At 40.7% G+C, this 10846-nt stretch overlaps 1 pseudogene; it reads left to right on the plus strand.

Annotated features, from left to right (window-relative positions):
- The first annotated feature begins 6713 nt into the window (after window positions 1–6713).
- Window positions 6714–9766, plus strand: LOC112914967 (metaxin-3-like; annotated as a pseudogene).
- The last annotated feature ends 1080 nt before the right edge of the window (window positions 9767–10846 follow it).

Raw genomic sequence — 10846 nt, forward strand, 5'->3', positions numbered from 1 at the left:
AAATGAAAAAGTAGAACTCTTGGAAATACTACTACTAATAATGAAATCATCACATCTGAATAAGCAATCTACAGTAAAAATCATCAGAGGGAAATTCATACACTAGATATCTATATCAATGAAATGAAGGTAAACAAATGAAATATTTGATTGAAAAAGATCAAAGGAGGGCAGCCTCGGTAGCCCAGCGGTTTAGCGCTGCCTTAACCCCGGGGCGTGATTCTGGAGACCCGGAATCGAGTCCCGCATTGGGCTTCCCTGCGTGGAGCCTGCTTCTCCCTCTGCCTGTGACTTTGCATCTCTCTCTCTCTCGTGCCTCTCATGAATAAATAAAATGAAATCTTTAAAAAAAAAAAAAAGAAAGAAAGAAAAGACAAAGATAAAAGGAAAGCATAAGGAAGGAATTAAGATAAGAGTGAAAAATTAGTGAATTAAAAAAACAAACAGGGTAAAAGTAGTACATACATAAGAAGGCTTATTATTTGAAAACACTAATAATATACACAAACTATTAGATAACTTTTTCTTTAAGAGAGAAAGTACAAATATACAAGCTAAATGATAAGGGATAGTGGCCACCAAAACATAGCTTACTAAGTTGTATAATTTTATGCAAATAAAGATGAAAGTCTCAATGAAATGGATAACTTGGGATCCCTGGGTGGCGCAGCAGTTTGGCGCCTGCCTTTGGCCTGGGGCGCGATCCTGGAGACTCAGGATCGAATCCCACGTCGGGCTCCCGGTGCATGGAGCCTGCTTCTCCCTCTGCCTGTGTCTCTGCCTCTCTCTCTCTCTCTCGCTGTGACTATCATAAGTAAATAAAAATTAAAAAAATAAATAAAGAAACAGAACCTATTTAAGTCTCTTTTAAGGGATCCCTGGGTGGCGCAGCAGTTTGGTGCCTCTCTTTGGCCCAGGGCCCCATCCTGGAGACCTGGGATCGAATCCCATGTCCGGCTCTCGGTGCATGGAGCCTGCTTCTCCCTCTGCCTGTGTCTCTGCCCCCCCCCCCCTCTCTCTCTCTGTGTGTGTGTGTGTGTGTGACTATCATAAATAAATAAAAATTTAAAAAAATAAAACTCTTTAAAAAAAATGAAATGGATAACTTTCTAGGTAAATATAATTTACCAAAATTGAACCCAGTAGAGACATAGTATGTCTCATATGTAGAACTACAAATTTGTAAAACAGAAACCCAACAAAAAGTTATCAGACCAAGGCACCTGGGTGGCTCAGTTGGTTAAGCATCTATCTGCCTTCCACTCAGGTCATGATCCGAGAGTCCTGGGATCAAGCTCCTTGCTCAGTGTGGAGTCTGCTTCTCCCTCTTCCCCTCACTCTGTTCATGCTTTCTCTTTTTTTTTTTAAGATTTTATTTATTTATTCATGAGAGATACAGAGAGAGAGAGAGAGCGGCAGAGGGAGAAGCAGGCTCCATGTAGGGAGCCTGACATGGGACTTGATCCCAGGTCTCCAGGGTCAGGTCCTGGGCTGAAGGCAGCGCTAAACCGCTGAGCCACCGGGCTGCCCTGCTTTCTCTATCTTATCTTTCTCTCTCTCCCTCAAAAAAAAAAAAAAAAAAAAAAAAAAGTATCAGATCAACATGACTTCACAGAGGATTTATACTAAATCTTTAAAGCAAAGATCATCTGAATGTTACTTCAACAATTCTAGAGCATAGAAGGTGAAGAAATACTTCCAATTTATTTTTTGTGAAACAAAGTATAACATTGATAGTAAATTAATAAAAAGGGTAAAACATTAGCAAACATAACTCAGCACATTTAAATAAATACATTAGTAGGGTTTATTTCAGGAATACAAAGATCATTTAACATCAGGAAATCTGTTAACATAATGTATCAAATTTATACATGTAATGAGTAAATGAACTGATCAACTCCACAGACCCTGAAAAGGTATTTGACAAATCCAAAGCCCATACATGTTAAAGACTCAATGAAACAGAAATTGAGGGATACTTCCATTATATATCTTGATTCCAAATTTGGCATCAATATTAATGGGCAAACACTAGAGTCTTCCCTGTTTGTGATCTAATAAAAAATAAATTTGGTGTTTTTCCCAGGTTCCTGGTACAGAGCTTCAAAAAACCTTGAAATTTCCCGAATGATAGGAATGTCTTGTTATTCATGAATCTCTTGATAGTTGAGTTTATAAACTCAATACTTTAAAGCTCAGTACTTGAGTTTATGAGGATGAGATGATTCGTGGTAATGATTGATGGGGGGGGATGGGTTTGATAGCTTCAGAATGGGGGCTAGGGCCAGAGGAACCAACCATGTGATTAGAGGGTTGGAAAATCTCAGCAACCTGTCATCCAACATACACATACACCAACTTGAGGAAAGGGAGAGGGACTGGATATAAGTCATGAAGACAATGACTTTTTTTAAAAGATTTATTTATTTATGATAGACATAGAGAGAGGGAGAGAGAGAGAGAGAGAGAGAGGCAGAAACACAGGAGGAGGGAGAAGCAGGCTCCGTGCCAGGAGCCGGACGCGGGACTCGATCCCAGGACTCCAGGGTCGTGCCCTGGGCCAAAGGCAGGCGCCAAACCGCTGAGCCACCCAGGGATACCCATGAAAACAATGATTTAATAATCCTGGACCATAAGGGAGCTTCCCCAGTTGCTAAATACTTTGATAGGCTCAGAGGGTAGCAGGCTTAGATTCTGTAAGGACAGGGCATGGGAACTCTGGTCAAGCCCTTCCCTTCAAGATCTTGCCCTATTCCTCATTTGGCTGTTCAATAGTATCCTTTATAATCAAATGATAACTGTAAATAGTGAATTACCAATCTGAGGAGGTTTTAAGAAGCCTCCAGTTTGTAGTCAGCAAGGCAGAAGCACAAATGGCTTAAGAACACCATCTAGGATTTTCTTTTTTAAAGATTTGATTTATTTATTCATGAGAGACATAGAGAGAGGCAGAGACACAGGCAGAGGGAGAACCAGGCTCCTCGCGGGAGCCTGATGTGGGACTCGATCCCGGGACCCCAGGATCATGCCCTGAGCCAAAGGCAGACACCCAACCACTGAGCCACCCAGGTGTCCCACCATCCAGGATTTTCAGCCAGCTTCTGATGCAGGGCCATGATGCTGCATGTGCTATCATGACTGAGAATTTTAACCTGTCGGGTCTTCACAGACCCCCTGTAGGTAGTTACTGTCAAAACTGAACTGAATTGTAGGACACTCAGTATCAGATAATTGGTGTTGGAATTCACTGCAAAAATCAGAAACAAGACAAGGGTGGCCACTATTTTAATACAAAAAAAAAGCAATTAGAGGCATAAGAATTTAAAAAGACAAGATAAAATTACATACATGTGCAGATGATATGTTTCTAGGAAACCTAAAATGACAACCTCCTATGAATAGTAAAACCATTTTGTAAAGTAGCAAGATATAAAATTAACATATAGAAATAGTTTTCATAACCACTTAGAAGAAACAGTAACCACTTGGAAGAAATAATGGAAAAGATCCCAGATCCCATTTACAATAGCAGAAGCAAAATAAAACAAAATGTAGGCACAAGTTTTTTTTTTTTTTTTTAAAGATTTATTTATTCATGAGAGAGAGAGAGAGAAAGAGAGAGAGAGAGAGAGAGACAGGCAGAGGGAGGAGCAGGCTCCCTGCAAGGAGCCCAACATGGGACTCAATCCTCAAACCCCGGGGTCACGCCGTGGGCCAAAGGCAAGCGCTAAACCTTTGAGTGTAGGTGCAAATTTAATGAGAATTGTGTAAAACCTACATGAGAAAAACTGTAAAACATTCTTACAGGACAAAAAGTAGACTTGAACAAATGGGAAAAGATGCCATGTTTTTTATCAGAAGAATCAATATCGGAAAGATATCAACTTTCTCCAAGTTAAAATTTACAAACTTAATGGGATTCCAATAAAAATATCCAAGTTAAGAAAAAAAATATCCAAGTTATTAATTTTTTTCTGGAGCTAGATAAGTTGATTATTATTTATTTTGGAAAATAAATGCAAGACTAGCCAGGAATCTCCCCCTACCCCAAAAAAATAGCAATGGGGGGACTACCTACACATTGAAACATTTATAAAGCCCCTGTAATTAAAACATTATGCTATTGGTACATAAATAGACAAATGGCTAATGGAAGAGAACATAAAATCCATAGACTCCAAAGGCATATGGAAATTTAGTGTTTGATAAACAAATAGTGTTGGAACAACTGATAGCCATGTAGATAAAGATAAAATTGGATTCATTCTTCACACCTTACACTAGGATAAATGCCAAATGGATCAGATACCTGACTGTAAAAAATATTGAGTCATACAAATACTAGAGGAAAATATAGGTCAATTTCTTTACGACCTAGGAAGGAGGAGGACTTTCCTAACTGTGATTCTATATCTGGAATCAATAAAGGAAAATGGGAAAATTTGTCTGTCTAAAATTCTTTTTAAAATTTAAATGCCTACCCAACATACCATCAAGAATATATGTATTAAAAAAAGAATATCAAAAGTTAAATTAAAAAATGGGACAAAATTGTAATTAATATCACAAAGGGCCAATATCCTTAATATACCCAAATTTTCTAAATATTGAAAAGAAACTCAAATCCTAGTCTAACAACCCAGTAGAAAAATGTAAAAATTATAGAAAAATAAATGCTAATAGCTCTTAAATATGTGGAAAAATGCTTAACTTTGCTCATAATAAGACAATTGCACATTAAAACTAAACTGAGATCCATTACTTACCTATCAGATTGGCAAAAAATCCCAAACTTGACAATGCACCAAGTTGGTAAGACTGCAGAGAAGCATGTGCTTTCCTGTGTTGCTGATGGGGATGAAAATGGTACGACCCAGGACAGGGATTTGACAATAGCTAGCAAGATTACCTGTGCATTTACCCTTTGCCCAAGCAACCTCCTTTCTAGGTAAATATACTTGAGATACAATGGTAAAACCTTGAAATGATGGAAGCTTAAGGTTATTTATTGTAGCACATTTTGTAATAATAAAAGGCTGCAAACAGCAGCATATCTTTCTTTTTTTCTTTAAAGTAGGCTTCCCATCCAACCTGGGGCTTGAACTCACAGCCCCAAGGCTAAAAGTCCCATGCTCTACCAACTGCCAGCCAGGCGCCCCCTGCATGTCTTTCCATAGAGGATGGGACAGGTGAATAAACCATGGGACATACATGACCTGGAATACTATTAAACTCTAAAAAGAATGAAGAATATCTCTCTATATTGCTGAAGAGTGATCTCTAGAATAAAGGTGAAAAAAGTAACATGCGAAAAAGGTGTGTGTAGTATTATATTTTTTATGTAATAATGAAAGGAAAATAAAAGTATATAAATATATTATACATACCTTTATATATAATTTTTTAAAGATTTTATTTATTCATGAGAGACATAGAGAGAGGCAGAGACACAGGCAGAGGGAGAAGCAGTCTTCACATGGGGAGCCCGATGTGGGACTCGATCCCAGGACCCTGGGATCATGCCCTGAGCCAAAGTCGCTCAACCACTGAGCCACCCAGGCGTCCCTTATATACAATTTTACATACAATTTCAGCATCAAGAAAACTATTGACTACAAAGAATAAAAACACATGGAATATATAAACATCCATGAGTTCATAATGATAATAATTTTTTGAAACATCATTGCTACATGCTAACCCTTTGTCTCATACCTACTGCTGCATAATAAGCCCACCCCAAAATGTGATGGCTTAAAAAAACAAAACCTCGTTGATCACCCCTGGACGTTGCTAGAGTATGATCTCATTATTCTGAAAGTTGGTTTTTTTTTTTAAGATTTTATTTATTTATTCACGAGAGACACAGAGAGAGAGACAGAGACAGAGACACAGGCAGAGGGAGGAGCAGGCTCCCTGCAGGGAGCTGATGTGGGACTCGATTCCAGGACCCCGGGATCACGACCTGAGCTGAAGGCAGGCGCTGAACTGCTGAGCCACCCAGGTGTCCTGTTAATTTTTTTTTTTAAGGAAAAGATCCAGGTGCCTTTCCTGCATGTCTTGTATTTCAAACTATCAGAATCAATGGTGAGAGAAAATAATTTACAGAAAAACCACAGCTAACAAACGCAAAAAAAAAAAAAAAAAAAAAAAAAGTGGAAACAGAAAAATCACTACTTTGCACTCCTTTATGAAATAATGGATCTACGCAATCATCATCAATTATTATTAAAATTTTGGGGTGGAAAGTTGATGACAAACTTTAAACCAGGCTGGAAACTCCTGAACCCACTGATTAATCTCAACATCACTACAAATTGGACCACGCCCTGATCTGATGCAGTGGAGCCTAGAGAGCACTGCTCACAAAGTATTGAGTGACAAAAACAAAAATTATCAAGCCTCTAGATGCAGTTATCAGTTTATAAAGAATACGGAGGTTAGAAAAATGTTAAATGACATCACAAGATTACAAACCCAAATCCATAATGTGAGAAATCCCACATGACAAATTACCCAGTTACTTCAATAAATCAATGGCATAAAACAAAACCAAAATGAAACCAGTAACAAAGACAGAGTAGCCACTCTACTGATTGAGAGAGACTTAAAAGTGGCAAAGTTCAGGCCCAGCAAGATGGTGGCTGCCTTGGAGCTCAGCTGCTGGGGAAGTGGGGGGAGGCTCCCATTGTACACAGTGGTGTAACCTGGTGGTGATGGTTTAGGCCAAATTTTCTGATGCACTCTTGGACATCAGTGTCATAGATAATATGCTGAGAGGTTCAAGAGGAGCGGTACCAACATGATTTCTCAGCTGACAAAAACACTAAATTTTTTAAGAACGCAAATATAGGGGCATCTGGGTGGCTCAGTCAGTTAAGCATCTGCCTCCAGCTCAGGGCATGATCCCCAGGTCCTGGGATCAAGTGCCTCATCATGCTCCAGGCCCAGTGGGGGACTGCTTCTCCCTCTCCCTCTCCCTCTGCCCTGCTCATGCTTCTCTCTCCTTCTGTCTCAAACAAATAAATAAAATATTAAAAAAAAAGGGGGGGGGAAGGGGGGGGGATACCTGGGTGGCTCAGCAGTTAAGCATCTGCCTTCATTTCAGGTGGTGATCCTAGGGTCCTGGGATCAAGTCCCGCATGGGCTCTCCAAATGGAAACTGCTCCTCCCTCTGCCTGTCTCTGCCTCTCTCTCTTATGAATAAGTAAATAAAATCTTTAAAATAATTAATTTTTTAAAATTCAAAAAATTAAAAAAGAACACAAGTACAGTTCTGACTATGAATTCTTGGCAAAACAGATACACTGGCTTACATTGCTCTCCTAGAAAAGGCATTTGATTGAGAGGCACAAATTCTTTACTGTGACAAAATTATTGGGTTTGCTTCACAAATTCCTTTTCTCTTTGGTTTGATCCTGCCTCGAAGGATGTCTTAAGGAGCACTGAACATAATTTTCTCCTGATGGGAGGAGAATCTCCCCTCTGAGAAGTGGAAGCACATACACACAGACATGCCAGGGGGTTCCTAAGCCTTCTGGCAAACAGACTGGGGACACGTCCATTTTCCTTTGGAGATATGCCTACTTTGGATGCCTGTGTGTTTGGTTTTCCTGCACCTCTTAATAAAGTGCACTTTTCTAAAGTTTCGTTATAAGAACATTTGAAACAGCTCTCCATCCTATGTTGCTTTTGTGAGGACATCCTAAACAGTTATGTTAGATGTGGCCCCTTGGAGACGGATGACAATCTCCGCCAAAGCCTTCCACTTCCTCCTCGGAAACTACCAATGTGCGCGAGTGGCTTCTCCCACAGGAAGAAAGCAGTTCCATACAATGACAGTCACCCTGCTCGGTGCCCAAGTGTTTGCCTTGGAGTCACACGATTGTGCAGTAATATCTTACACTAAGTATGTGAAGGCAAAAAGAAAACCCTGCTGATATGTACAAGGAGGACTTTTTTTTGTACAAGATTTAAACCAAAGAGAAGGGATCCCTGAGTGGCGCAGCGGTTTGGCGCCTGCCTTTGGCCCAGGGCGCGATCCTGAAGACCCGGGATCGAATCCCAGGTCGGGCTCCCGGTGCATGGAGCCCGCTTCTCCCTCTGCCTATGTCTCTGCCTCTCTCTCTCTCTGTATGACTATCATAAATAAATAATAAAAAAAAATAAACCAAAGAGAATTTTCTATGCCATCTTTTTTTAATTGCATTAAATATTTGTTAAATTTGTTTTCAAAGATTTTATTTATTTATTTGAGAGAGAGAGAATGAACATGAGGCAGAGGGAGAGGGAGAAGCAGATTACCTGCTGAGCAGGGAGCAAGGTCAGGGCTCGACCCCAGGACCCTGAGATCATGACCCCAGCCGAAGGCAGCAGCATAACTGACTGAGCTACCCAGGGGCCCCATATCTGTTAAATTTTTAAACTGTATTTAAAAGCTTGTGGGACAATAGCCAAACTGTGGAAGGAGCCTTGATGTCCATCGAAAGATGAATGGATAAAGAAGATGTGGTTTATGTATACAATGGAATATTCCTCGGCCATTAGAAATGACAAATACCCACCATTTGCTTCAACGTGGATGGAACTGGAGGGTATTATGCTGAGTGAAATGAGTCAATCAGAGAAGGACAAACATTATATGTTCTCATTCATTTGGGGAATATAAATAATAGTGAAAGGGAATAGAGGGGAAGGGAGAAGAAATGTGTGGGAAATATCAGAAAGGGAGACAGAACACAAAGACTCCTAACTCTGGGAAATGAACTAGGGGTGGTGGAAGGGGAGGAGGGCGGGGGGTGGGGGAAATGGGTGACGGCACTGAGGGGGGCACTTGACAGGATGAGCACTGGGCGTTATTCTGTATGTTGGTAAATTGAACACCAATAAAAAATAAATTTATTTAAAAATAAATAAATAAATAAAAGCTTGTGGGAGGGCAGCCTGGGTGGCTCAGCAGTTTAGTGCCATCTTCAGTCTGGGGTGTGATCCTGGAGACCCGGGATCGAGTCCCACGTCGGGCTCCCTGCACAGAGTCTGCTTCTCCCTCTGCCTGTGTCTCTGCCTCTCTCTCTCAAGAATGAATAAATAAATAAAAAATCTTAAAAAAAATAAATAAATAAAATAAAAGCTTGTGGGATCCCTGGGTGGCCCAGTGGTTTAGCGCCTGCCTTCGGCCCAGGGCGTGATCCTAGAGTCCTGGGATCGAGTCCCACATCGGGCTCCCTGCATGGAGCCTGCTTCTCCTTCTGCCTGTATCTCTGCCTCTCTCTCTCTCTCTCTGTCTCTTGAATAAATAAATAAAATCTTTTTAAAAAAATAAAAGCTTGTATTCACACTATATAATATAAAGATGAACACAACATGAACTTGGAGGGAAAAAAATAAAACATGTAGTGTTGTATATGTTTTTAAAAAATAAAAGACATTTCCTCTTCAAGGAGATGGCCTTGTGGCAGACGCAGAGTTGCAGATCTTTGTGAAGACCCTCACCGGCAAGACCATGACCCTCGAGGTCGAGCCCAGGGACACCACTGAGAATGCCAAAGCCAAAATCCAAGACAAAGAGGGCATCCTGCCGGCCCAGCAGCATCTGATTTTTGCTGGCCAACAGTCAGAGGACAGCCCCATTGTCTCAGACAACAATAGCCAGAAAAAGTCCATCCTGCACTCGGTGCTTCACCTGAGAGGGGGCATCATTGAGCCTTCCCTCCGCCAGCTGGCCCAGAAATACAACTGCGACATGATTGGCCACAAGTGTTAGGCTCAGTGCACCCCGGCACTGTCACCTGCCAAGTAGTGCAGCCCCACCAACTACCTGGCCCCAGGAAGGTCGAATAAGGCTCCCGTACCAGCTCTTCCTTGGCTGGGGGTGGCCTCCTGCCAGAGCCCCAAGGCCCTGGGGCCTTGGTAAAGCTTTCCTCTCATTGACTGGAGCAGTAAAAGAAAAATAAATAAGTAACAATAAGAAACCTGCCTTAATCTTGGCAGATTTTTGCCTTTGGTTCGGGTGTCTCTAACTAAAGGCTACGGTTCTGTTGTGAAAGTTCACCTTAATGTATTCAAATTCATTTATTCATTATCAGTTTTCTTGGGCCAGTCTGAATGTCTCATACATGCCTCTTCAGCTAAGGCTTTTTTGTTGGGTTTAGAAATGTGATGTCTATTTTAGGAAACAGGAAGAAATATAAATTACTTCAGCAGAAAGCCTGTATTTAACTTTTTTAAAAGAGAAAGAGGCTAAAGATACCTACCAACCAAATGCAATATGTAGATTATGTTTAGATCTTGATTTAAATCAGCCAACTATAAAAAGGCATTTTGAGACAACTGGGGAAAACTGAACACGGACTGATTTTTAGATGAATTAGGAATTATTAATTTTGCTGGGTATGATAATAAAGTTATGGTTATGTTATGGCTATAAAAATTTGTATGTGTTAAGAGATTTTTATTGAAGTATTTACAAGTGAAATGATATGATGTCTTGGATTGTTTTAAAATACTCTAGCGGGATCCCTGGGTGGCGCAGCGGTTTAGCGCCTGCCTTTGGCCCAGGGCGCGATCCTGGAGACCCCGGATCGAATCCCACGTCAGGCTCCCGGTGCATGGAGCCTGCTTCTCCCTCTGCCTGTGTCTCTGCCTCTCTCTCTCTCTCTCTGTGACTATCATAAATTTAAAAAAAAAAAAAAAATACTCTAGCAAAAGAAAAAAAACTCATGGTGGGAAGGACAAAATATAAATAAGAGGAACAGAGTGTTGATAATCACTGAAGCTGGGCGATGGGTGTATAGAGGCTTAAGATTCCATTCTCTCTATGTATGTTTGAAACTTTCCATAATAA

Source organism: Vulpes vulpes, chromosome 10 (assembly GCF_048418805.1).
Source record: "Vulpes vulpes isolate BD-2025 chromosome 10, VulVul3, whole genome shotgun sequence".
NCBI lineage: Eukaryota > Metazoa > Chordata > Mammalia > Carnivora > Canidae > Vulpes > Vulpes vulpes.